The sequence below is a fragment of the Peromyscus eremicus genome, chromosome 16_21 (genome assembly GCF_949786415.1).
Source record: "Peromyscus eremicus chromosome 16_21, PerEre_H2_v1, whole genome shotgun sequence".
In the NCBI taxonomy this organism is placed as follows: domain Eukaryota; kingdom Metazoa; phylum Chordata; class Mammalia; order Rodentia; family Cricetidae; genus Peromyscus; species Peromyscus eremicus.
In genome coordinates this window covers 3,750,776-3,776,891 of record NC_081432.1, presented here as the reverse complement: position 1 = coordinate 3,776,891, position 26,116 = coordinate 3,750,776, and the positions used below count along the sequence as shown (strand labels likewise).

General features: G+C 53.4%; 3 long non-coding RNA genes across 3 annotated transcripts; all 3 read left to right on the top strand.

Moving 5' to 3' along the window:
* Positions 1-8,733: 8,733 nt before the first annotated feature.
* LOC131926176 (uncharacterized) lies at positions 8,734-13,262 on the top strand. The gene is made up of 2 exons (XR_009383443.1): positions 8,734-9,513; positions 12,886-13,262. It is a non-coding gene; the product is annotated as an uncharacterized LOC131926176 (long non-coding RNA).
* Positions 13,263-17,573: 4,311 nt separating this feature from the next.
* Positions 17,574-18,744, top strand: LOC131926488 (uncharacterized). The gene is made up of 2 exons (XR_009383498.1): positions 17,574-18,040; positions 18,440-18,744. It is a non-coding gene; the product is annotated as an uncharacterized LOC131926488 (long non-coding RNA).
* A 1,405-nt stretch (positions 18,745-20,149) lies between these two features.
* Positions 20,150-21,696, top strand: LOC131926635 (uncharacterized). The gene is made up of 3 exons (XR_009383529.1): positions 20,150-20,352; positions 20,567-20,753; positions 21,502-21,696. It is a non-coding gene; the product is annotated as an uncharacterized LOC131926635 (long non-coding RNA).
* Positions 21,697-26,116: the final 4,420 nt, after the last annotated feature.

Genomic DNA, 26,116 nt, shown 5'->3' with positions numbered 1-26,116 from the left:
GGGAAGTTACCTCACCACCCCCTTCCCTTCCTCAACGCTCACCCTCCCCTACAAGTCTCACAAAGAAGGAATAATCTAGTCACAGACTTTCCACATTCATGATTCATTGACTCCCAATCCTTACTAAGATTGTCAGACCCACCATCTTGGACTAGGGGGTTAGGATCTTTAACCATTCATTCATTCATTCATCCATCCATCCATCCATCCATCCATCCATCCATCCATTCATTGTCTACCCCGTAGTGGGAACTGTTAGGTTCCCAGGCCTGAGCAGAGCACAGGGGAGAAACCTGCCCTGGTGTCTTCTGGAGAATCCCAAGTGAAGCTTCACTTGTAAAAGCAAAGGTGTTACACTAAAGCCTTAACGGGAATGATTTCCAAGACCTTCTTGTGAATCAACTGAAGCTTGCTATAGGCTCAAGATCTTGGGTAGAGGTCAGCAGCAGCTGAGGCAAAAGCCAGCCCTATGGCTCCAAAGGGCCCAGACCCTGGCACCGGGTCATAATCTGTAATCTTCCCAAAAGGCCAGTTGTTAAACCTAAAGTACCAGTGATGTGCTCATGCTGAGAAATAGAGCTGCCACAGGGACCCAAGACGCCTCCTGCTGGCCCCATCATCTCCCTGCTGGACAGAAGTTAGATGCAGGGTTTGAGCATCTGGACGTTCTTGACTGGAGGAACACCCACCTCACAGTAGCTTGGAGGGGTAGGGTAGCCAGACACAGAACCTGGCTCTTCCCATGATTCTCAGCATCATCAGAAGATCTCATGCTGGGTATCAGGCTCTGCTCTGTGTTGAGCGGAGACACCAAAACATAGATACTCAATTTCCCATGTGCCTTTGCAGGTGTGCGGGCCTGAGGAGTAAGGTCTGAGAGCTCTTGTGCAAATCTTGGGGTGAGGTCTTTTGGGGGTACTAGGGCATCTCCTGAAGCAGCTCTACACCGGAGTTTGAAGGACAGTCAGTTCTGCTGTCTGGTGTTATTTCACCAATTTGTTTCTGCTCAAACCTATGGCAATCACTCTCTGCAACTTGCACCAACCAGAGCCTGGTGCCCCACTCACGACACTTGCCCTCGGTCACAGTCGGTGTTTTGAAAGTGAGTGGCACACAGCAGACAAGCCACACAGAGTCACTGCTGAAGTGGTTGCAGCTGGGAACAGTGAGCACGGGGTGTGTGTGTAGGAGGGGCCTGTTGTGTGTTGGGGTGTGAGGTGTCCAGAACTGGCATTTGGGCAACCACTAAAAAGTCTGGGAGAGTGGGGACAGTCTTCTGGAGAAGAGTCATATCAGATTGCTGGGCAGTAAAGCTAGGCATGATCTGGGGATCATGGATATGGTCCTGATGCTGCTGTGTCACATCCCCAGCCCCAGGCTCTGAGCTGATAGCTCAGAGAAACAAAACAAACAAACAAAAAAATGAACACTTGGCAACAATTAATTGCTAAGATGTGAAGAAAAATTGTTTTGAATATTAAAATTATAGATATAATGCTATTAGAAATATGATTCAGGGTTTATGAAAACATTATTTATATTGATTTATTCCCAGAGCCATCAAGACTCCTTGAAAATAATTACAGTTGACATTTCCATTGCTGAAACTAAATGTTGATCTCACATAATGAAAATGACATGCTTAGGATGGGCTGTTTTCTAGAAAGCACACAAACAAAGAACCAGAGTCCACAGATCCCAGGGCCCAGGCCAAAAGGTAGCCTCTAGACGACTCACCAAGAAGCCTCTACTAGAGGCCCTCAGACATGGCAACTGTGGGCTCTCAGATCTAACAGGGCCAGCAAGGACTGGCACCCTGCGGCTGGAGCTGGAATGGAGTTCAGCCAGGCGGTGGGCAGGGAGGGAGGGAGGGAGTCTCTGGACACAGACAGAAGGTCAGCCTGGCCGCTAGGGTGGAAACTGAGGAACTGGGCTGTGGAGTGTGGGGAGAAAGGGTGAAGAGGCCTCCCTGGTGCTCTGGAGACCTCTTTTCTAGCCCTGCTTGTTTGTTGCGGCTTTGCGGGAGCTGCTGTTTCCTCCCTTCAGCCTGGCTTGTTCCAAGCGTACAGAAGTGGCTTCTCATGGTCACTCTGACATAATCCCAAGAGGTGGTCCCAGGGGGATCCTTTTCACATAGCAAGATGAGGCCCGATGGTGGGTGGTGAAATCAATTTCATGGGCTGCGACCAGCACAGCAGAAATAGGTGTGTCTATGAAGTAGACCACATCCAAACATACGGCATGTGCCTCAAGCTTCTGTTCACTGGCTCCGTGGGTCCGGTGTGACATTTATTTCTTACAAATAATTTGAACACTGATTGATGTTCACTATTAAACATGGAGTGCAAGACAAATTTGGTCCAGTGTGACCCAGAGAAGCCAAAGGTTGGACACCCTGGGACACCTGGCTTTTGTCTGGGTCCTTGCATTCCCATCCCTTTCTGGGGTGCTGGGACTGAGAGGGGGTTTATCATGCGGCCTTCTTTGTTAGACAAAATACCCAACAGGGAGCAACGTGCCAGCTGCTCGTGTTAGTGAACCCTTCTCGGGGGACTGTCCACCATGTCGGGAAGGGCATGGCCGCAGCAGGAGACAGCTGGGCACGCTGGCCTCACAGTCAGGAAGCAGAGAGATGAGTGAGTGCCAGTGTTCAGCTCCCTTTCTCTGTTTGTACAGTCGGGAACCACAGCCTACCAGATGAAGCCACCACAGTCAGGGTGCGTCTTCTCTCCTCAGTTAACCCTTTCCGGAAACACACTCAAAAGTACACCCAGAGGTGTGTTTCCATGGTGATTCGAATGCAGTCAAATAGACAATGAAGAGTCACCATCACAACTGTCTCCTGTTGAGTTGTATTTGGATTCCAGGTATGTTCCCAAATGCTGGAGCAAGGAAGTCAGGCAGGAAGAGTGCAGACCAGGCCAGATGTCGCCGAGACCATATCCTCACAGACTCAACAGCCTTGCACTGGTGCTATGGAGCCGGTGTTTCCCTTTGCCTTGAACAATCCTACAGGAGAAGTCAGTTGCCAGATGAAGCCACACATCCCATCTTAGGCTCTTGAAGCACCTGTACTAGGGTTTCTCTCCTGGGGAGCTTCTGCAGGCAGGAAGTCCTGGCATTCCACTCAGGTCAGGTGCATGAGCTATGTGCCCTTTGTAGCAGGGGGCTTGCATGAATAAAGGTGCCCTTGCTCGGGGATGAGACTTCGGGGTGACAGGTGCTCTGGTGGTCCAGAGGAGCCCACCAGAGGCAAAGACATGCCCCCTCACAGAACTTTCATCCCACCTCAAGCCTTCTTACTTCCTAGCACTTCAAACCTGCTCTTCCCCATCATCACAAGCCCTGTCAAATACACTTGGGATCAAAGCCTCGGGAAGCTGTCTGTGCTTAGCCTCCAACCAGGGCAGGCAGCTGTTTCGGAAGGTGGGGAGGGAGGTGCCTTTTTCTTGCACGAGTGGCCCAAGGGGCCTTCTCCCTGAGAATTTGGGCCCTCTCAACTCAGAGGAGGAAAAGCCAGGGAAGGAGCCCCAGAGCACCTGTGACCAGCACTAATTCTTCATCGTCCCCTTGCCTGTTTCCTCTTTCCCAAGATCCCTTGCTCCCTTTTGGAAGTTCCTGGGGCAGCTAGGCAGACACCTACCCTACTAGGATGGAAGCCGGGACCTGATTGGCATACTCGGCACCCAGTGCAGTGATTGACTCTGGAGTCCTCCTGTGACCCATTATCTGTGGAATTAGGGTGTGTCCTTGGGCAAGTCCCTCTTCTCTTAGTTCGGATTGTATGGGGCTATTTTAGGAGCATCTACCAGAGCTAAGACACTGAAGAAAAAGTCTCTCCTCTTCCTGGCAACCATTAACTGCCTATAAATTCTCAAGGAACGGCAGGGCCGCAAGACAGACCCGTGGAAGCACACAGTCCCTAGACTTCAGAAGCCATCTTTGCGGCTGCAGTATAACCTGCAAGACATTCGCACCAGGAAGCATGAAAAGAAAGCCTTTTGCAGGGCCCTCCACCACTCTGGGGTTCCTGGGGTTCCTGGGGGTTCCTGGGGGTTCCTGGCTCTGAAGCCTTATCCTTGTTGCCCCAGGCCAGGAGTCAAGGTTTGGACTATTTTGAGACATAAATCACTGTTCCCAAGGAAGGGAGTGGGGACAAGACACTTCCCTATGGAGAGTTAGCATCGGTCCTACTCTGACCTTCTCAGGATAGCTGCGTCTTGCTCTGCAACTCTGGGCAGGAGGAAAGTCCAAGGGGTCAGACTGCGATGCCTGATACCTAGAGATGTGTGATCCTCCCCAGGGAGCCACAGGGTTGCATGGGTGAGTCCAGTAATGCTGCAGGTCAGGAGACCTGGGTTCCAGTCTTGAACTCCCAAGCCTCTTCCCCTCAGGAAAGGATTTGCTGGCTGGCTTGAATCTTTGTATGTTGATGTCTTAGAAAATGCTCAAGGTTTTAAAAAGTTTTTTAAAAGGTACCCTGGACATGGCTTACGGTCACTAATTAAGACGTGTCTACACAAGACCTGAATTTGGAGCCAAGTCGTGTGTGGGAGGGAAAGTGTGTGGAGGGCCTGCTCTTCAGCACAAGCAGTGTGGGTGGAAGCCAGCAACAGCCCCGCAGTCTTGATGCCCCACGGTTTTGATGCGGTGGGTAGTTCCCGACCATTGCAGACACAGAGTGCTTCTGGAGCCAACTGCCAGGGAAGCTTCTAGACTCATAACAGGAGAGGCTACGGGCCCCTTGGCACCTGAACAAGTCATCAGGAATGAAATAAGAGCATTTTACCAGCTCTTCTGACAGATCTATAAACTGCTCCCCCCCCAACTGTCTCTGCTCAGACTGCACAAGACCCAGTGGAGTCCCGGGTGGCGCAGTGGCCCAGCTTCGGGTGGAGGGGCTGCCTGCTGGATGCCCTGGCCTCATGGGTAGCAACAACTTCCGTGGTACAATGCCCTCTGGGAGTCCTGGGCTTCTAGGCGTGGCTTGCGTTCCCAGGAAGTTTCTGTGGCCAGGGTTGCACAGCACGAGGACCCCAGAGCAGGAGGAGTCACCCCTCCCCCCACTCTGTGAGGCAAGGTCACACTCTTCTCAACTGCTGGTGCAGAATCCCATGGCGTCTCCTTGGGCAGGAAAGGGACTTACAAAGGGCCACAGGCAGTTGACAAAGCACTGAAAGATTAAGAAACAAAACAGATTGGCTGAGCTTCCAGCGGCTCCCAGAAAAGCTGCCCTCGAGCATTTGACACCATTGCAAAACTCAGTTCCAACCCAATGTGTCTTGTGATCTGATTGGCAGACCAATCAACCTGGACTCTAAGGATTGTGGGAAATGTAGTTGGCTTCCCAGCCCACCCAAAACAGAAAGGGAAACACAGTGGAGGAGGGCAGGATGGGAGTTCCACAGTGAGAAGCAGGGCCATGGGTCCCCGAGCTCGTATGCACACCCCTCTGTGGACTGGCTGGCAGGGTGGCCTGTGTAAGGTGGTCATGTGGCAAGCACTGTAAGAAACAGGAGGGAAGGGCAGAAGGTGAGTAAGAAGCACAGTCATTGGCAGTGATGACCCTGAAGGGACGCCTCCATGCAGATGGAGATCTGAGTGAGGTGCGTGAGCGCTACAGAACAAGAGTCTGCGTTGGTCCAGGGAGAGAGGGGAGGACGAGCTATAGAGGAAAAGTAAACCAACATGTCTTTGGTCAGGACCATGGGGGAGGTCTTCACATGGGCTGTGTTTGTCCAGAGTGGTTTTGAATTTATTTCATGCCCTACAGGCTTCATTTTCTCTCCATCCAGCACCACCAGGGTGACTAAACCTACGAGCCCAGGTCTCACTTCACACCAGCTCCCAAGTGTCGAAGTGGAAAAGGGGTGTGCCGAACGCCCTGGAGACTGTGTGGCTGTATAAAAGGACACCTCGGAACATCATGGCCCCACCTTGTTCTTCCAGCCACAGCCGACCTGAGGAGTCGGGTGCCTCACCTCCAAAGTTGCTCATCCTGTGGGTCCCCACCTTGGTGGAATGTGGGTCGTAGGCCTCTGCCTGGTCACAGAGGCTTCTGACAAAGCAGTGGGGGGTGGGCTTTAAGGATGAGGGGTTCATCAACTTCTTAAGTGTAGGTTACCAAGAGAACAACAAATGATACCAAACATGATATTCAAATCCTAGACGGGAGGGAGGAAAAGAAAACCCTTGGTGGCTGGGGGGAGGGTGGAACCTGCTCTGTCTCTCTTGTGGCCCCCACGTCCAGCCCTCTCACACACTTTTCAGTCCCCAGGCTTCAGTGTGTCCTCCACCTTCCCCGCCTCTCTCTGCCCCTTAGTGCCAAAATGCTGGCTGGCACCTCATGGGTGTTGGCTAAATGTTTTCGGATTAAGCAGAGCCATCTGCATGGTTAATCTGCCTGGCTCCTGTCACCAGGACTTGGCATTTACTGGCTGGCAGGGCCTGAGTTCTTTTCTTTTTCTTTTTCTTTTTTCCTTCTACATTTATTGACATTAAGCTCAAAGTGTATTTAAATGAGTTTGAAGAATCTCAACCTTGGGTGGAAAAGAATCTGTTGCAGGCTCGAGATCTTCGTCGGTAGCACCAAACACCTCCTTCAGCCCAGTGGCATCTGTCCTCCTCACCCCTCTTCATGGAGGTTGCTGGAGAGGTCCTCTTTCTCTGCCTGATAGTGTTGATAGGGACTCCTTGTCTGACTTAGTCTGACAAGCCCTCAGTAGTTTCTCCGCGTCTACGTATTTGCGCCTTTATGGAGCTTCCGGAAGTTGCCAGGTGCTAACTCCTCGTGTCCTGAAGCTTGCCCCAGCTGCCCCTGCTCCGACCTCTAGTAACATAGTGGCATGAGATAATCTGTCCACAATGAAGGCCCCAACTTCGACATGGGAGCTCATCTCCGTGTATGTGGCAACAAGCCTTAGCTGATCAATGAAGACACAACCAGCTGGGCCCACAGTTGGATTTCAAGCCAATGCTAGGAGTGTGTCCAAAATTCTCATGTCGAACCCATGGTGAGATAACCACTGGGCGGCATATTGGGAGCCCTCTATAGAGATGGAAGTCTAAGTCAGCTGGGGGAGATTGGGTCCCTGGCTTCATTGCAGCATACAATACATTGAGCCATCTTGTTACATGAAGAGGGGTTTGCTCCGGTTGTTGGAGAGCATAGTACACAACACTAAAAGCCATCTTCACAAGGCCTCTATGCCTGGGTGGTGTTAAAGGTCTCCCTGCTGACTAACGACAATGTCCCTGTCTAGTGATATAAGTGGCGTGGGTACATACATCCCTTAGGCGAGTGTGCAGCTGAGGGAAAGCCACAAGTAAGTGGCGTAATCAGTGGAGTGGCCACACCTTCTCTTGGCACTGCAGTAGTATGGCTGGATGATTTCAAACAGCTAAGCAAGGAGCCTGGTCCTGTGCGGGTGTGGCTATGGGCTATGGCCTGATCTGCAAGATCCCTGATTTCTAAAGTGGTTCACACCGTCCACCTGGCTCTGTTTCAGAAACACTGTGGAGGGCGTGAGGGTCTGCTTTACCAGCTTCCATTAGCTGTCGCTGGGACCTTAAAGACTGGAAGTGGTTCTGGAGGGGCGGGAGGGGCGGGAGGAGAAATAATGGCAGAATACCAATCGCAGCTGCTGTGTGTTGGGTGCAGGGGAGTGGCTGAGGCTGCCTCTTCTACAACTCGGCCCTAGGCAAGGCGCTGACCCACCTGTGTCTCCCTTCCTTCAGCCACAGTGAGGAGAACTGACACACAGCCAAACTCACTCCACGGAGTCAAGAGAAGCCTGCGGACAGGGCCTGGCTCGGGAAGCCGTGCCTGGTGGGGCAGTGCCGCACGCCCCGTTAAGACCTTTAAGCTTCACACCTGTCATAGGCATTTCTCCTAGGCTCAAAGGGAAGCCACATACTGACGGCACAGCTAGGAAGTGGCAAAAGTGGAATTTGAACCCGGGAGGTTTTTGTGCCCTAATGCCTGAATAAAGGGCCAGGCTCAGGCTAAGCCTGCCTTCTGCACTTGGGTGTAGGATGCCTTCTGGCCAGCATTTCTGGAGGTGAGGGGCTTGAGGAGCCCTGTAGACTGGACAGGAGGCGAGAATGGGTGTTGGAATTCAGGCTGGTGAGTGACAGGCTCTGGACCTCCCCCTGGGGAACCTGCGATGGCTTCCTGAAGCTGACAGAACTGGACTGAACTCTAACGGAAGTTTGCCTAAAGAACTATAACTTTAAGAAATAATAAACACACCCAGCTTGAGTTGTCAGCTCAGTGTCTTTATAAATTGTTACTCCTGGTGTCCAATCATCACCCCCATCAAGATACAGAACACTTCCATTGCCCCCAAAAGTTCCCTCTTGAAAGATTTCCAACCAGTACTCCCCCGACACCCCACTCCAGATAGCTGCCATAGGCTGAGTTTTAAAAGACTAGTGGGAGTGAGTAGAACTCTACAAGGAAAGGAGATGTAGGTACTGCGGGAGGGAGGGAGGGAGGTGCACCAGCAAGAGGGCCTTCCTGTCAGTGTGAGTGGAGAGGGCAGCAGCTAATGTCAGAGACAAGACATCAGAGGTTACGGCAGAGGAGGGCTTGTGCCCTTGGAAGAAGCTGGGACTTGATGCCAAAGGATGAGGAACCCGAACTGCAAAGATGCCCATTGTGAGGGGGCCTGGGGGCCACCATGGGGGCTTGTGAGTGAAGAGCAGAGAAGCGAGGCTGGCATGCAGGGGGCAGCGCTGCCTCTGGCCAGCTGGAGCACCCACACCTGGCCCTTTCGAGCTACTACCCCACTGTTTTCAAGCTAACCCAGAAGCCTAGATTCGTGAGAATAATCTTTTGATTTTAAAAGTTGAGAAATGTATTTAAATCTCTCAAAAATACCATGCAAGCCAGTGCAAGGCGGTCCTGACATGGCCTTGGGCTGAGAGACACCTGCAAGCTACCAGCTGGATGCTCCTGTGGTGGGTGGCAGGGCCTTTCACCAAGAGAGGGGCAGGTTTCTCCCAGGACTCTTTCAGACATGCACATCCATACCTGGGGACTCACCACCCCGTGAAGACACAGATCTGTTTGGTGGTAGGAGGATGGCACTCTGCATGAAGACGTGGAGGCCGAGACAGGAATGAGGCGATAGGTGTGAATTTATGAGAACTATATAAAGTCCAGTTGGCTGGGCCTTGGGGCTGCATTCTTTCCCATGCCCATAGGGTCCTGTGTCCTAAGCTCTGGTCATTGGACCATGCGTGTGCAACATGTGACCTTCCAGGATGTGTGAGAGAGAGATAAGACCCTGGTAGACCACCCTCCTGACAGTTCTTCCCTCCCTCCCTTGATGTTCTCCCACCTCACATAGCACCTGGCACACGCTGGCTGGCTCCAGGTGCTAGGCCCACTCAGGTGACATCCTCAAAGCCACGTGGAGATGCAAGGCCTCTCCCAGTCCAACCCGGATGACCAGAGCAGCCATTCCCGGGGCATCTAGGAACAGGCCACGTCAGCGAGTGTCCCTTGAGGTAAGTGACTTAGGTTTAGCAATTGTGAAGCCTCCAGGCTCCTGGAGCTATGGGATGGGGGGTGGGGAATGTGCCATAAATAAGACTTGTCCAAAAGGCAAAAGAGACAAGGGTCAAGAAAGAGTGTGACGAGGAGGGCATGGTGGGGAAGGCCTTCCAGAGGAGGTGAGGATGTCATAGGAAGGAGAGAAAGGCATGCAAGTGGTGTGGCTGAGCAACAACCAGAGCAGAGTGGCCGAAGCAGAGGGCAAAGAGACGGGAGAAAAGACAGAGTGCTGGAGGCTGGACTCTGTCGCTCACACTGGGCATCATGGCCAGGACTTGGACCTCCGAAGATGGGAACCACCTTGAGGGCTAAAGAGGGTGAGGCCCAACAGAGGCCTTCGGCATCCCATCTCTATAGTGAGGGGCCAGTTAGCACCGCAGCCCTTCAGGAGGTGTGGACCAGGCCCATGAGAGCCAGCAGGAGCAAGGAGTGGGTGGTAGTGTGGCGTGGCCTGACCCCCCCACTCCATCTTGAAGGTGGAAGAGGTAGGGCTTAACTGTAGGCAGCCTGTGGATGTGAGAGAGACTAGAAGCCCCAAGGATGCAGAGCTGTGCAAAAGATAGAGAAATTTTGGATTGCTTGTCCAAGGAGCGGCAGAGGGCAAGAGTAGAGATAGGCAGCAGGAGAGGGTGGAGGAGGGTTGACTCCAGTGGAGATCACCTCAGAGTACTTTGCCAGGTCATCCTTGCAAGAATATGAGGGGAGGCTGCTCCTCCCCCTGGACAGACCCTCTGCCTAGCTTCCTGCATGATGCTCCCCACTCCCAGTACTAACTAAGCCCTGGGAGCTAGGACCCAGGGAGTGGAGGCAGAGAGCAAAAGCTACCAGAAGGTTGCCTTTTCCTACCTTGGGTTCTCAGAGCTTGAGCTCAATGATGGACAGGGATTGAAGGGGATGTAGAGGTTGGGTTCTGTGAGGCTGTTGACAGGCTACCGGGGATCACAAGACCCCCTGAGCTCCAAAGTAGCAAAGTACACAAGGACACTAGGCCACCCTGACAGTACCCAGAGAGTCCTAGAGGTAGATGGTATGGAAGCCAGATTATTCTAGCTGTAAAGGAGAGGAAACCTGGACAGAAGGGACAGCTAACGCATGGCAGCTGATTTATGTGAGCTTGTGAGAGCTAACTGTAGGCACCTCTTCCCAGCTTCAGATGGAAGCTGGCACAGATCCAACATGGCGAGACTGTTTACACACCAGGACTGACAGACACATACAGCGGGCTAGCTTCTCTCTGGAGAACCTCTCGTTAAATCCCTCCCCCAAAGTGTATGTGCTATGTATTGGCTGACACCCTGGGATATCCAGGGAAGGGCTAACTGGGACCCCTCAAGTGTTCTTGTCAGGAATAGCAGGGGAAAAGGCAGCAGTACTTCACACCTCCAGGCTGTCACCTGTATCTTGAGGAGTTCCTTAATCTTTAGGGACCTCCACTCTGGTAAAACTGGATCCTTGGTCTCAGAAAAGAAGTTTAGGATGAGCCAGTATGGAGTTTAAGAACAGAAAGGCTCTCAGGAAAGAATCCTGCTTGTGAGCACAGATGTGGGTTCCTCAAGTCATTTGGTAGCTCTGTAGTTACATCTCAAAAGATTTCTAGGAAACATCCCCCCTCAATAATGAGATTATTAGAAAGGGTCGAGGGGGCACTGAAATGGATGGTCGGAGGGTGGGAAGTTCATTAGAAGAGTTATTGACACCATGGGCAGGTGATGGCAGAGAGGACCCCGAGGGGAGCTCAGGCTGCAGTGGGACAGACAGACATCACAGCAGACGGAATCAAATCCGTGAGGCAGAGTCGGGGGTCGGGGCTCCTTATGGTTCTAAGGAAGACTCTGAGTCTCCAGCAGGCAGCAGGGAGGGTGTGGCTCACCGTACCCACTGATGCTTCTGAGCCTGCAAACTCATCTCCCCAGGGGAAGTCTGTTAGCTAGAGAGCCACAGACAGTGCTCTAGGGGTGCCCTGTGAGCATCTGCAGGGGTGGGGAGAGAAGAGCAGCAGCCCGGTCCAGGTTCTGAGAATTGTAGGGTAGCTGCCCAGGTGCCTTGGGTGGGATTCCCATCAGAGGGCTGCTAGGGTTACACAAGGGGGTTGGAACACACCCTCGATTTACTAGAAATAGTTTCTGGTGAGACTCTGTGCAAACAGTAGGTGTCTAGCAGGGAGGAAGAGAGGGCTGTGTGCACATCAAAATTCGAGCAGACTCGGCTGCTGTTTTGACATTGTCACTTAAATATCTGCTGGGGCTGGGGAGAAGGCCCGGGAGGTCAGTGCGCATTCTGCAAACATGAGCACCTGAGTTCAATCCCCAGTACAAACAAAAGCTCTCAGGAGGTCAAGAGGGAAAGTTCTCTGGGACTGCTTGGCCAGTCTAACTGAATTGGTGAACCCAGACTCACCATGAGACCCATTTTGAAAGGGGCTAAGCATGGTAGCACGTGCCTTTAATCACAGCACTCGAGAAGAAGAGGCAGGAGGATCTCTTTGAGTTCAAGGCTGCTTAACACGTTCAAGGACAGCCAGGGACACACAGAGAGACCTTATCTCAAACAAAACAAAACAAAAAAGAAAAACTAAGGCAGAACTGGATATTGCATTTTAAAAACAGCCTGGGAAGGAGTCACATCATACAACAGGGCCCATGTAGGAGGTTTATTGAGGGGAGGGGAGAGAAGGGGACAGAGACTGGTCCCTGGGGATGAGAGCGAAGGAAGAAAGAGATGGGAGGTGTACAAGGCCCGCCTTTTATAAGGAAACGTAGCGAAAGTGCACAGGGGTGCTCTTAGTGGCTGCAGCTGAGGTCTATCCTGTCAGGACCCTAAGGGCAGGCCAGTACAGATGTCTGAATGATAATACTGGAGGAGGACCCACACACACCTGCATACACCGAGCACACATGTGAACACACACACAGATTTGAAAAGTACATGTTTTGCTAGGTATGATGTTGAACACTTGTATACCAGCACCTGTCAGATGGGCATCTGGAAGACAGGGCTTCACCAAACCACATACGCAAAAACACATACCGTATTACATCTACGACACCAAAAGCGGCAGGGCGCCCATATTGTGAGGTGCCTGTTTGACCGACCGTGATGCCAGAAGACATTACATTTTAATGATCTATTTAATGATCAAAACCTAAGCAGAGCTGGACAGAGATTTAATTTGGATGTAGAAATGTCAGTAGAGTGAGGACACAATGCCCCACTGGTCAGGCATAGACACAGTATTTAGTGATGGCATGGGCTCCCCTCTAAGCTGCTGTCCCTATATCACGGGCCATCAGGTCTGATAGCATGATCGTCTGAACTGTTGAACTTAGGAGTGTGGTCCCAGACTGTAGACGGAACAGCTGATGGTTACTGAGACTGTGGCAAAACACCAGAGACCCATCTTAAGGCGGAATCCCGTGGTGAGAAGAGAGAAGATGGCATGAGGTTGCTGTTGATGTGGAGACAGAAGCAGCACCCGAAACAGCGCCGAGGAAGGGGCAGCTCCGAGGAGGTCTAGAAAAAGAACTTCTTTAAGATCATTTTTGCCTGGTGTGCTGGTGCACAACTTTAATCCCAAATTCACGGAGGCAGGAGGCCTCCCTGAGTTCGAGGCCAGCCTGGGCTGTAGAGTGGGTTCCCAGCCATCCAGGGCTACATAGTGAGACCTTGTCTCAAAATAAATAAAAAATCCTTTTTCTTGTTTAAAGAGGACACGTGGGTCTTTTATGGCTTGAACCACAGGTCCTTCCGATGCTCTTGAGGCTGGGAAGATGGAGGGGAGGCTCTGTTCTGGAGAGTCCATTGTTGTTTAGTCAGGGGGGACTGGCCTTTGCAGGATCTGAAGAAAATGAGAGGTGTGGGTTGGAAGCTGCTGTAGGGTCTCCCAGGGAGGTGACGCTGAGGCAGCTCTGTGGAAGCAGCAGAAAGCCTTGGGACCTTGTAGGGCAGTTACGTCCTACCCCATGACCAACGAGAATCCTTCCTCTCTCCCCTCCCTCCCTCCTCCTCCTCCTCCTCCTCTTCTCTCCCTCCCCTCCAGCCCTTCCTCCCCACTCTTCCCCTTCCCTCTCCCTTCCCTTCTGGAAGCTCTTCCTCCCCCCCCCCTTTCCTGGAAGCTCTTCCTCCCCCCCCCTTTCCTGGAAGCTCTTCCTCCCCCCCCCCTTTCCTGGAAGCTCTTCCTCCCCCCCCCCTTTCCTTCCCTCTGGACTACAAACAGAAGAAAACAGAACCTTGATGACCGGTCCCAGCTTCAGGTTTCACAAACACACATTAACTGAACAGTCATTTCAAAGCACTTGAGCAGTAGTCCAGTCCAAACCCAGAGAGACACAGTGACCTTCCATGGGTCACACGATAAGGAACTGCCAAGGTGGGAGGCTGACTCAAAGGTCCTGTGCTATACTCAGGCAGGGCCTGTTTGCTCTGGGACCCAGAAGCCAGCCGATAGAAGTGTGTGGGGACCTCTGACTCCATGCCAAGGGGTCAGGACAGATTAGAGGAGCGCCTTGAGTGATGTGTGCAGTGGTTTTGTGTGCTGGGAACAGCTGAGCAGGGCTGCAGAGGACACCACCCTGAGGGCAAGTTCAGAGACCTCAGAGTGTCTTCAGTTCACACTCAGCTCCGGGTCAAGGCTCTACCTCCTCCATCTGCAATGCCTTTGGCTCCAGCTGGAGGGAACATATTGGCTGCCGTCTAGACCCCTGGGCTTAGCTTGGGCTCCCTTCACTGGACCTCAGGGCCTCTGCACTACCCTTGTGCCCGGTGCTTACCAACCTGAGCTGAAAAGATGGGGGTGTCGTCACGTGACAAGGATGTGAACACAGCTATGTGGGGCCCTTGGTAGGATCTTAGGCTCTTCTGTTGGATACCCCACACCACCCCCACACCAGGCCATATCCCCTACCTGGACAGCACAGAGAGGCTCTTGGTGGCCCAGAATCCCACTGGAGGCAGTCTTGGGTTTAGGGCTCAAAGAGGGCCCAAGAAAGACTAACCAAGGATGGCCTGTCTGCTACTTTAAGCCAACATTTCTTTCCTCTCTGGACCCTTCCAACAACCGCAGGCTGAAGACCTGCCACCTTTCCTCTTGCAGATCCTAAGCATCTAACACACAGCCTCCACTCCGCATCTAAGGTGCCGCCTCTACTCGGCATCTAACAAGCTCCACCCTGCAAACTCCATGAGGGACACTGAGCCCCCAGCTGAGTGCCAGGCACAGAATCAGACAATGTTCACATCCACTGCCTCCACACAGTTTGACACTGTGCCTAATGAGCTGTGGTTGGTGCTCCCTGAGCACATGGATGTGGAGTTCGTCACTGGAGGCCAGGAAGGATGGATAAATACTTCAGAAGCCAGCACCAGAACATGAGGCTGCTGGGAGGACAGGGTCTGGGCATGGCCTTGGATTGCACAGGCTCAAAGGCCGCCTCCTCCCTGCCACCTCTGGCCCTGGCCTCAGCCACGCAGGGCTCCACCACACTCCCTGGGGGACCAGACAGCATGCTCTGATGTGAGGGTACCTGCCTGTGCCGCTATCTCCCAGCTCTTGCCCCCAATAGAGCTGTGGGGAAGGAGGGATCTCCCAGCCCCTTCCCTTCCCCAGCACCTAGCTACAGGAGCTCCAGGACCCCTGAGGACTTGGTCAGAACAAAGAAAAGGGGTCTGACTTTGATCTGCAAGAGTCACCCAGTACCTGTGGCTTTTTGCTCCTCTCCCAAGGTCATTAGACCTTGGGGGGGGGGGGAGTTTTACCATAGCCTCAGATGTGCTCTTGACTGTGGGTCCAGCCTGCTCAACTCAAGGCCTCCTCAGGCTACAGCTTCTCACAGCAGTGCAGGGCTGCATGCATGGAACAGCCCCTTTGCTGGGCTTGGGGTCTGCAACACAGCCGAAGCTCACGCTGAAGGCCCAGTCCCCAGTTCCACACTGCTCAGGGGTGGTGTCTTCAGGACAATTGGCTTGTAAGGGCTCCGCCCTGTCTTCAGAGGGCTGTCCATGAGCAATGGTTTCATGGGCCTTCGGGAGGAAGTGGAAACCTTGAGTGGAGGGAGCCCACTTGGAAGAGTTGGGTCATTGGGGACATGGCCTTAAAGGAGGGTATATTTTTTTCCCTAACCCCTTCTTCCTCTTGTGGTGTGGAGGGCAGGGTGGGGTGGGGTGGGATGTCTCACTATGTAGCCCAAACTGTCCTTAAACTTACAGCCATCCTCCTGCACTGCCTCTTAAGAGCTGGGATTACAGGCAAATACTGCCTGGTAGCAGTGATGACAGCTTCCCCTCCAGTGCCCCTCCCCTGCCCTCCAGGTACCACTGTGCTGCCCTGGTACTGCCCTCTCCTGTAGCCATGCCCCAGCTTAATGATCTGCCTCGCCACAGGCCTGTAGCAATGGGATCAGCATGACCAACCCCTACAGCCAAAATAAACCTCTTACATTTTTTTCCCCTGGGGTATTTTGTCACAAGGGCAGGAAGCTAACGCACCATCTGTCCTGTAGGCTCTGGGCCCCTGAGGGATCCCTGCGGCTAACCTGGCCAGTACTGGGTCAGGGGTCATGGAAAGAGGCCCACAGTCCACCCCAACCAGGCCAATGCCCTGGAACAGACATCTCTCCATTCATCCTTAGCCCAGGCTTCCCAGCTCCACCCTGAATCCTTAGCTCATTGAGCCTGTAGAAGTCACTGGTCAGGTAGAGGGTGGGAACCAGGAGGAGAAAGTGAGTCTGTGAATTTAGATACAGCCTGGGGTCCGCTTCCCTCCACCACTTCCTTCCCAGGCAACCTTGATTTATTGGAAGTTGGTCCTGCAGGACAGGCGCTTGCTGGGGACAGGCAGACATCTAAGCCCGTGCTTTGGGACTTGTCACATCCTCATGCTCTTCTCTCTGCCCTAGTGTAAATTGGATGCTCTGGGCTTGATGGCCTCCAGGGTTCTTCCTGCCTGCTTCCTTGCAAGGCCTCTTCCCTCTGGCCGAGTTGTGTCTTTCCAGTCCCCTGACTGGATTGCGTTCTGTCCTTAGCCAGCTGGACTGCACAGGGCAGGACTTCGGCTTCTCTGAGCTGTCCACGGCTCCACACAATAGGATCACGGTCCTGGTCCTGCTGCCCTTGGAGCCTTACATGCAGGGGAAATGGTAGCTAGGGCATGAATGTGCCCAGGAGGCCCTACACATGGGCACTGGAGCCTTGAGTGATTCCACAGCCTCATTCATTTACTTGAGACAGGGTCTCATGTAGCCCAGGTTGGCCTGGAACACACTAAGTAGCTGAGGATGATCCTGAATTTCTGAACTTCCTGCTTTTACTTCCAGTACTGAGATCACATGTGTGCATTACCACGGTGGGTTCCTGTGTTGGAGAGCAAACACCGGGCTTCATTCATTCTAGGCACGTATCCTACCAACTGAGGCCCATCCGCAGACAACCTCACGGTGACTGCCTGGCTCTGCTGTGTGCGATCAAGGACAGATGCTGGCCAGAGTGTCATATACCCACCCCAGCAGCATCTGGCCCCCAGCCTTCCCACCTGGAGACTTCTGGATTCTCTCCTGACAGACCAAACAGCTGATGCCATTTTGGAGCACACAGCTGGCAGGGGCTAGCCTGGCCCCCCATTCAGTGCCCCATACCAGCCCAGGGGGCCAAGGTAGAAAGAGCCTTAGGAACTGCCTCCAGACACAGAACATGTCAAATTACCCCAGGCCCTGAGGCATCTGCACCCCTCTCTCATCTGGCCCTCATCTGCGCTCCTCTCCCACCTGCCCCTCTCCCACCTGCCCCTGCCTGGCCCTCATCTGCGCTCCTCTCCCACCTGCCCCTCTCCCACCTGCCCCTGCCTGGCCCTCATCTGCGCTCCTCTCCCACCTGCCCCTCTCCCACCTGCCCCTGCCTGGCCCTCATCTGCGCTCCTCTCCCACCTGCCCCTCTCCCACCTGCCCCTGCCTGGCCCTCATCTGCACCCCTCTCCCACCTGCCCCTCTCCCACCTGCCCCTGCCTGGCCCTCATCTGCACCCCTCTCCCACCTGCCCCTCTCCCACCTGCCCCTGCCTGGCCCTGGTCTGCGCCCTCCTGTGCTCCCCAGACCTTAGAGAATATTTAACCACCTGTTAAATGATTTATCCCATCGAGGCTCCAGAGCTCAGGGCATCTCACGGGCCTCCTCGAGAATTAACTAGAGCTATAAATCAAAGCGACATGTGAGAAATTTCAGCTGCCTCAGACAGCAGGCAGCAGCGCCCGGATGGGAAAATGGCATTTAGAAGGGAGAGGCATGCATGGCTCAGCCCAGAGCTGCCCAGACTAGCTCAGAAGGGGATTGGGGAGGCGGGCCAAGGACGCTGGACCTTCAGAGTGCTGTCAGGGGCCCAGTACGTCTGTGTTCTTTGGGTCTGTCTGAGGCAGGTGGCAGCCTAGGTCTTCTACAGCAGGCGAAGCGCCAGACCACCTGTGGCTTCACCGACTAGGGAACAGCTCAAGGGACAGCGGTGAGTCGGTGGGAAAACGCAGCCCTGGGCTCTGGGCATCAGGAAGCAGGATGGAGAGGGCCTGGATTAGTGGTGGGCCGGGACTGGTCATTGTGGCTGAACCCAGGAACCAGACCACGACTTGGGCTGGGCGTTGTGGCAAGTGGACACCCGGTGAGGCTATGTTCAGCTGCTGGGTGGCAGGGAGTGTTCAGAGAGTCGGAGCAGATGAGGCAGCCAGGCCTCATGGCCAGCCAGGAGCTGGACCCCAAGCGCCCTGCCTGGTTGGCAGGGCCTAAGGAGACAGGCGCGCAGCTCTGACTGCCAACTCTCCGCACAAGCCTTCCCTCCAGTCATCTGAGGGGCTAGTCGCCTGGGCACAGTGCTCTCCTGCCTCACAGTCTCTCTCCACCTCCCCAGAATCCTGGCCGTGTTCTACTGGCCGTTGGACCATGAGGACCCATCATAGGAAACAAGCCCAGAGAAGGGCATGAGCCAGATAGATTCCAGGGACCCAGATAGATGCGCTCAGCTCATCTCCCGCCAGACGGTCTGTCACTGAAGAAAGGTGACACAGGAGGTGCAGCCACAGCCACCAGAAGCCACCCATGCCGAGTGAAAAGTGGACTTTTCTACGGGTGGATGGTCCATAAGTCTCCCACCTAGAAAAACTTCATGTGGATCTTCTAATCTCCCACAATCCATTAAATTTTTGTTCCCACCAAGGCCCTGCTGCATTCTTGGAACCTGATGGCATGGAGTGGTGACCTCTCCCCCTTCATTTCCTTCCTGTGCTTAGCCAATCAAGAGTGGACTGCGAAGCTGAGCTCAGCCTGTGAGGAACAGCCAGGCACAGTACCCCTGCATTAGGAATAAAAGAGGCCATCTTGGCTGTGTGCTCCTTGCTAGCCAAGTTTGGGTCATGGTGAAGCCCTTTTGCAAAAAAGGTAAATTACCTTGATGGGTTACTGTTAAATCCCAAAGATGTGAGAAGGAAAACCAGCCCAAATCATCATGGCCAAATTAAATAAAGCAAGCAATTAATTAAAGCTAGCTTTTTAAAAAATTCATATACGTGGGCTGACTTCCCCTAAGGCAGCGTTCGAGAGGTCAACGATGGATGTGAGGAAGACAAGGCTTTTATAGCTCAGGGGTAGGGGGTTTGCAAATGGGAGATTTGGTGGGCAAAGTGGGTGGGTTACAGGAGCAGACCATAAGCCTAACAAGTTAGTCCCTCCTGAAACAGACATGGCTGCAAGATCGGCAGCAGGGAGTCACAGGTGGTCATAACCTTTGACACAAAGGTAGGGTTGCAAGATGGTTACAAACAGCTTTTTGAAACAAAGAAATGATTGCCATTCCTGGAAAGGGCAATGCAGAACCATTTGTAGTTAAGGTTACAGGTGGGGCATAGCCCAACCCTTGGGAAACAGAGGTTTAATCATAGGCAGGAATGAACCTAGTTTGTCCTTACTGTAAAATGGCCTTTAATCCTAGCACTCCGGAGGCAGGCAGATCTTGTGAGTTCCAGGCCAGCCTGGTCTACAGAGGGAGTTCAGATCAGTCAGGGCCACACAGAGAAACCCTGTCTCAAAAACCAAAACAAAACAAAAAGCTGGCCTCTAAGCCTACGATGGAGGCAGGCTGATGCTCCCTAACTCTCTCTTGGTTCTGGTGTTTCTCTGGGCACCTCTGAGACTATTCTTTTCCCACAGCCGGGGCCCTGGGGCAGCGGCAGCGGGCGTGATTCTGGGGGCCTTGTGGAGTGTGAGGATGAGTGATGCCAACTCCTGCTGACAGGGCAGGAGACCGAGGCCAGCGGCCCAGGTCCTGCAGGGGCCTGGAGACCCTCACAGCTCCCACTTCCCAACCCTCACACTACCATGGCTCCAGGCCTGACCTTCAACATGGGAGCTCCGAGGGCAGACCCCAGGCCTGACCTTCAACATGGGAGCTCCGAGGGCAGACCCCAGGCCTGACCCAGCAGCCCAAGAACACAGACTCCACCCCAGACTGAAGCTTTGCCAGGGATCTTAAGGGGTTCTAGTCTCTAGCCCCATACCCCCAGGCCTCACCTTCCCAGCTCTTACCTCTGCCCTTTGGCAAAGCCCTGCATGGGACAGGCCTGGGGCAGGCAGGACAGGGCTCGGACAGGCTGGGCAACGTGTCCAAGGTAGCAGAGATGAGCCTAGACTCGGGATCTAAGACTCTGGAGTGTCCTCCTGGGGAGGAGCTGCATAAAGTGGAAGATGCCGTGGGCATGGAGGCACTGGAGACCTCCTGGACACTCCTCTGCCCCCTGTGCTCTTCTGGGAGTCCAAGTGCTTGAAGAGGTGGGTAGTAACTGTTGGTCTCCATTTTACAGATAAGAAGACTGAGGCCGGGGGTCCCCTTTTATGCACTGGTTTCCTCTCATATGCTCCCAGCTCCCTCCCACCCACCCACCCACCCCTGCCCAAGGCTCTGCACTGGTTTCCTAGAGAAGGTCCAAGTCCCTAGAGATGCTCCCAGGGCCCCCTTCTACACACTGGTTTCCTCATTCTCAAGGGGCCAGGCTGCAGAGTGCAGAGGAGGAAGGAGGAAGGACCCAATGGGCAGAATCCAGACTTTCGGCTGGCATCAGTGAAGGAGTGCCGGAAGCATTCTGCAGGCTGAGGAGCCAACACCAAAGCACAGGGGCCTCCGAGGAGCCAGCAGCCCCAGAGCCCCATTCCCAGCAGCGGGAGATGGCCAGGTGAGTGAACCACTCCACATACCCATTCCCATCTGTAAGATGAGCCCACATAGCTACCTCAGGATGCTCAGGCTAGCTGCCGGAGTCCCCTCCTCTGTCCTCACTCTCTCCCCATCTCCTCCATAACCAGCACACATACCTGAAGATCCTCTAGTCCGTTCCTGAGTTCATCATGAATAATCTGAGATGTGAACACCCAGGGCTGACCTGGAAAGCTAGCTGGAAGGACTTAGGCTTGCCTACCTTTGGACTGTGGGGCTGGCCTCTTAGGTGTGTCTGAAGAGGGTCCAGAGTGTGAAATTCTCAAGGACAAGATGAATGTCCTGGGCCCAGGGCCTGGCAGGGCCGAGGAATGTCCCCTAGGTGGGGAGGAGTACAGGCAGGCAGTGTTCAGGGTCACCAGGGACCCTAGGGCAGGCACAGGGGACCCCGCCAGGAGCAGACAAATGGCCAGATGGCAGAGGAAGGGCACCCGCTGTAGCCTCCGCTGGGAAAATTAATTAAGCCTTCAATTAGCACAATCCTGCCCCTGTCAGCTACGAAGGGCGCTCAGGGCCCGGCTGCCCTGCCCAAGCCAGGAGTTAATAACTTACCCTGTAATGACGTCAGCAGAGAAGCAACCAGATCTACCTGCTCTCCTCCACCTGCTTGCCTGGGCTTCCAGCCTCCCCACCCACCGGCAGCTGGAAGTGGGATGGCATGGTCACCCTCCTGCCCCTGGGGATCCCTGTATCCTTACTACTCACAGAAAGAAAAAGAACAGAAGCCCAGCATGTCACGGCTCCAGGCCTAAGGAGTTACTGACTGGTGGACAGTGTGTGCTGCTGGGGACAGACCCTGCGACCCTGCCCTCCCCCTCCGAGCTTGGAGTCAGCTGTAGGTACGGGGGAAAGGGAAACCAATGTGAACGGGACCATCACCACAGCTGTCCTGGGCAAAGGCTGCCAGCTCAGAGGGCAGCCCCGAGGTCAGGCTCAGACCCACCCAGCACTGCTCGATGGGAAAGAGGACAAGTGACTGACCCCAGACCACACAAGTCTTCCGTCAGGACTGGGAGCAGAGCCAGAGCTAGAAGCCTGCAAAGAGTGTTGCTCCTAGCCTGCTCGAGGCTGCCGTCTCCGTCACCGCAACACCACACTAATAAGGCAAACTGAGGCCCATGGGCCCTCGAGGGCTGCTTCTTACATCCAGCTTTGCCCTAGCCTGCACCTGGGTCTTTTCTAATGAATGCGCCACAGAGAGCTACTGACACCCGTGCTTCCATCCCCGCCCCCTTCCAGGACCCCGCCCCCTTCCAGGACCCCCGCCACTCCTCCAGCACCAAGAAGGCCAGGCAAAGGCCCAGCTGTGACAGCAGGGGAGACAGGTCCTCCCCAGGCCCAGTGAGTCTGCGCTTAGGGCTCCTGGCTACCCTACCCCTTTAATGGTACTGGGCTCATAAATGTAGAAAGTGCAGAGGTCATGAATGAATTGTTTAATTAATTTTTGCAAATTACACATCTGTTCACACCAGGTCCAAAAATAGAATTTACTTACTTCTTTTAATGAATTTTTCTCCTGGATTTTGAAATAGGGTCTCACTCTAAAGCCCTGGCTGGCCTGGAACTCTCTGTGTAGCCCACATTGGCCTGGACCTCTCTCCACCTCCTGCTCCAGTCTGTGAGTGCTGGGATGTACCAGTAGGCATGCACCACCATGCCTGGCTCTAGACTGAGCAGGCCTTTACAAACCCTCCTGCCACTCCCATCCCCATCCCTACCCAATGGGTCACCAGCCTGACGTCCACCACTGAGTGGTTAGGAAAAGTATGTGGATGGAATTATAATGAATCCTGGCACTCACCTTTACAGATTCATTTATGGGCGCTTGTGGTTGGGCCAAGAATCATCCTGGAATTCCCATGCTCTGTCTTGTTGATAGGCAAGGGGCTGGCCATGTAGGGAGAGCAAGAGGGTGCCAAGAAAATCCCAGTATGAGTCTCTGTGGACATTTTTTGTAGTGTGTGTGTTTAACAAATGTGTATGGACACGTGTGTGGATGCAAGTGTACTTGTGTATGAAAATGTGGAGGCCAAGGTGGTGGATCCTACGTCTCTTCTTCAGGTGCTTTCCATCTTGTATATTTATTTTTATTTATTCATTATTATTACTGTGTGTGTGCACACGCAATGTGTGGAGGTCAGAGGACAACTTTCAGTCTTGGTTATTTCTTAGTCAGGGTTACTATTGCTGTGATGGAATACCGTAACCAAAAGCAACATGGAGAGGAAAGGGATTATCTGGCTTATATATCCTGAATCACGGTCCACTGTGGGAGGCCAACGCAGGAACTCAAACAGGCAGGAACCTGGAGGCAGGAGCTGATGATGCACAAGCCCTGGAGGATGCTGCTTATTGGCTTGCTCACCATGGCTTGCTCATCCTGCTTTCTTCCACCCACAGTGGACCGGGCCGTCCCCCATCCATCACTAATTGAGCAAATGCCCTACAGGTTTGCCTGCAGCCTGGTCTCATTTCTCAGTTGAGGCTCTCCTCTCGTGTCAAGTTGACATAAAACCAGCCAGCACACACCCTTCTACCTTGTGAGGGGGGTGGGGTCTCTCGTTTCTGCTGCCTTGCACACTCCTGAATAACTGGCCTACGAATTTCAGTGAGTCTCCTGTCTCCACCCTATATCTCTGTAGGAGAGTTGACTGTAGAGCAAGCCACCATATCCAGTTTGGGTTTTCGTATTTTTTTATTTCTTTTGTGTATGCCACAACACTTGTGTGGAGTTCAGAGGACAACTTGGGGGAGTCAGTTCTTCCACTGGGTCCCGGAGACTGAACTCAGGCCATCAGGCTTGGTACAGGAGCCTTTACCAGATGACTCATGGTGATGACCCACATCCTCCTTTCCTTTCCTTTCCTTTCCTTTCCTTTCCTTTCCTTTCTTTCTTTCTTTCTTTCTTTCTTTCTTTCTTTCTTTCTTTCTTTCTTTCTTTCTTTCTTTTCTTCTTTTGGTTTTTTGAGATAGGGTTTCTCTGTGAAATAGTCCTGGTTGTCCTGGAACTCACTCTGTAGACCAGGCTGGCCTCGAACTCATAGAGATCCACTTGCCTCTGCCTCCCAAGTGCTGGGATTAAAGGCATGCGCCACCACCACCCAGCCATCCATCCTTCTTTTAAGTTTTTTTTGTTTTTGTTTTTGTTTTTACTGTGTGTGGATGTTTTGTCTGTGTGTATGGTTGTGCAATGGATACATACAGTGCCTGTGGAGGCCAGAAGAGGCCATCGGATCCCCTGGAACTGGAATCACAGGCAGTTGGGAGCTGCCCTGTGGGTGCTGGGGATGCAGGTCAGTTGGTGGTATCTTGCCCAGTGTGCACAAGGCCCTGGGTTCTGTCTCAGCACTTCATAAAGTGGGTGTGGTGGCACACCTGTGCCACTTGGAAAGTGGAGGGAGGATGAAGTTCAGGGTCATTCTTGGCTATTCATCAACTTCCAGGCCAGCTTGAGCTACAAGTAACACTGTCAAAAATACAAAAGGAGATTTGATTTCCTGTCCTAGTGTGGGACAGGGGCCCAGACACAGAAGACCACGCCCTTGTGAAAGGCTTTCAGAGTCTCAGATGGAGAAGATCTCAGTGCGTACCAGTGCACAGTTGCTGGGACATTAGCCTGTGGAGGCCCTTATGTTTGTGGAAATGCTGTGAGGGCTCACATTGCCTCTTCCTACCACAGGGGTCTTCCCAGAAGAGGGTGGCCTGAGTAAATTACTAGAAACACCCAAGCCTGGGGGGCATGGGATGCCTTGTCAGACGTGGTCCACAAGTTTCTTTCCTGAGGCTAATCCGAGGCAGCTCCCCTGGGCTGGCACACCTGTGGTTGAGTCACTCAGGAGAACTCAGTTCCTGGGATTCCAGCCCCCCAGGGACCCTATCACCACAGGAAGTCTAGTCCCTAGTCAGCTAGTCCCACTCGGTAAGAAGGGGGCCCCCAAAACGACAAAAGACAAAGGTGTCTGGGAAGAAAAGGTCAAGAAAAGGAAGTGTTGTAATAAAGCAGAGGGAGGGCAGGGCAGGACAGACAACCCCTGGAACGGTATGAGGAGCATCCAGTGAACGACCGGGGGACTGTTTGCCAAATGTGTGCACAGGACCTAAAATGCCAGGAAGGGCAGTGCTGCCCCAGAGCCAAGTGGGCACAGCGGAGATGAAGGTGGCTAGGTTTCAATGCCAGGTCTGAGCCAAGGGCCAACCACCCCACCCCACCGTGGTTGTCCATAGCTCCATGCAGAGCAGTGTGGGGATGCACAAACACACAGCAGGAAGAGGAGGTGGGGAGAGAGACATTGTGCAGAACGAGGAGTTCCAGGAGGCTGTGGGGAAAGAGGATGAATATTCAGTCTGATCAAAAGGTGGGGGACAGGACCTTAGAGTGTGACAAGAGGCAAGGGAGTCCCAGGGGATTATGGGGTTTCCACAGCTCCAACCACAATAACTCTACGTTAATGCAGCCAGCCCTGGAGGCTGGCCAGTGATGACTGGGCTGGCTGAGCATCCCCTGCCCCCACACTGCCTGCCAGTCTGCTGTTAGCAGCTTAGCAGCCATCTGATGCGCGCGGTCCTCCCTTACACACGCCTGGTACCTGGAAGGTGGGGGCAAAATCAACACAGGCAGAGGAGCCCTCCTTGAGAGCCACAGCAGACTGGGAGAACGTGCCAGGATCTTGGAGTTACATCTCCCACCGACAGCACCCATCTGTCTAAAGATGATGGAGAGGTCCTGAGTAGGCCTTTAAACCTGGGTATGATAGCACACATACTACAGGAGTTCAAGGCCAGCCTCAGCTTAGACCAGCTACCCTGTGAGTTCCAGGCCTATTAAAAAAACTAGAAGAGGGGGCTGGAGAGATGGCTCAGTGGTTAAGAACACCGACTGCTCTTCCAGAGGTCCTGGGTTCAATTCCCAGTACCCTGGCAGCTCACAACTGCAACTCCAGTTCCAGGGGGTCTGGCATCCAAAACACCAATGCATGTAAAATAAAAATAAATAAGTTAAAAAAAAAAAAAACTAGAAGAGGCGGGAGAAATGACCAAGATGATTTTAATCTATTAGATTTCACCCCCTCCAGTGGTGCAGGGGAGCAGGGAGTGGTAGCATCTCTGCCTCCCAGGCCCCACCCCACCCCTGCCTCCCTGGGAGGAGGGAGGTGTGATGCCTTAGACCATTCTGCAAAGAGGTAAACTGAGGGTGCTGGGGACTAGCTCATTGGTAGAGTGCTGGCTAATAGGCATAGGACCATGATCTAGCCTGTGCATAGGTTAAACACAAAAAGACTTCACAGGCCAGTGGTCAACCAGCCCTCCACCCTAACTCGCCAG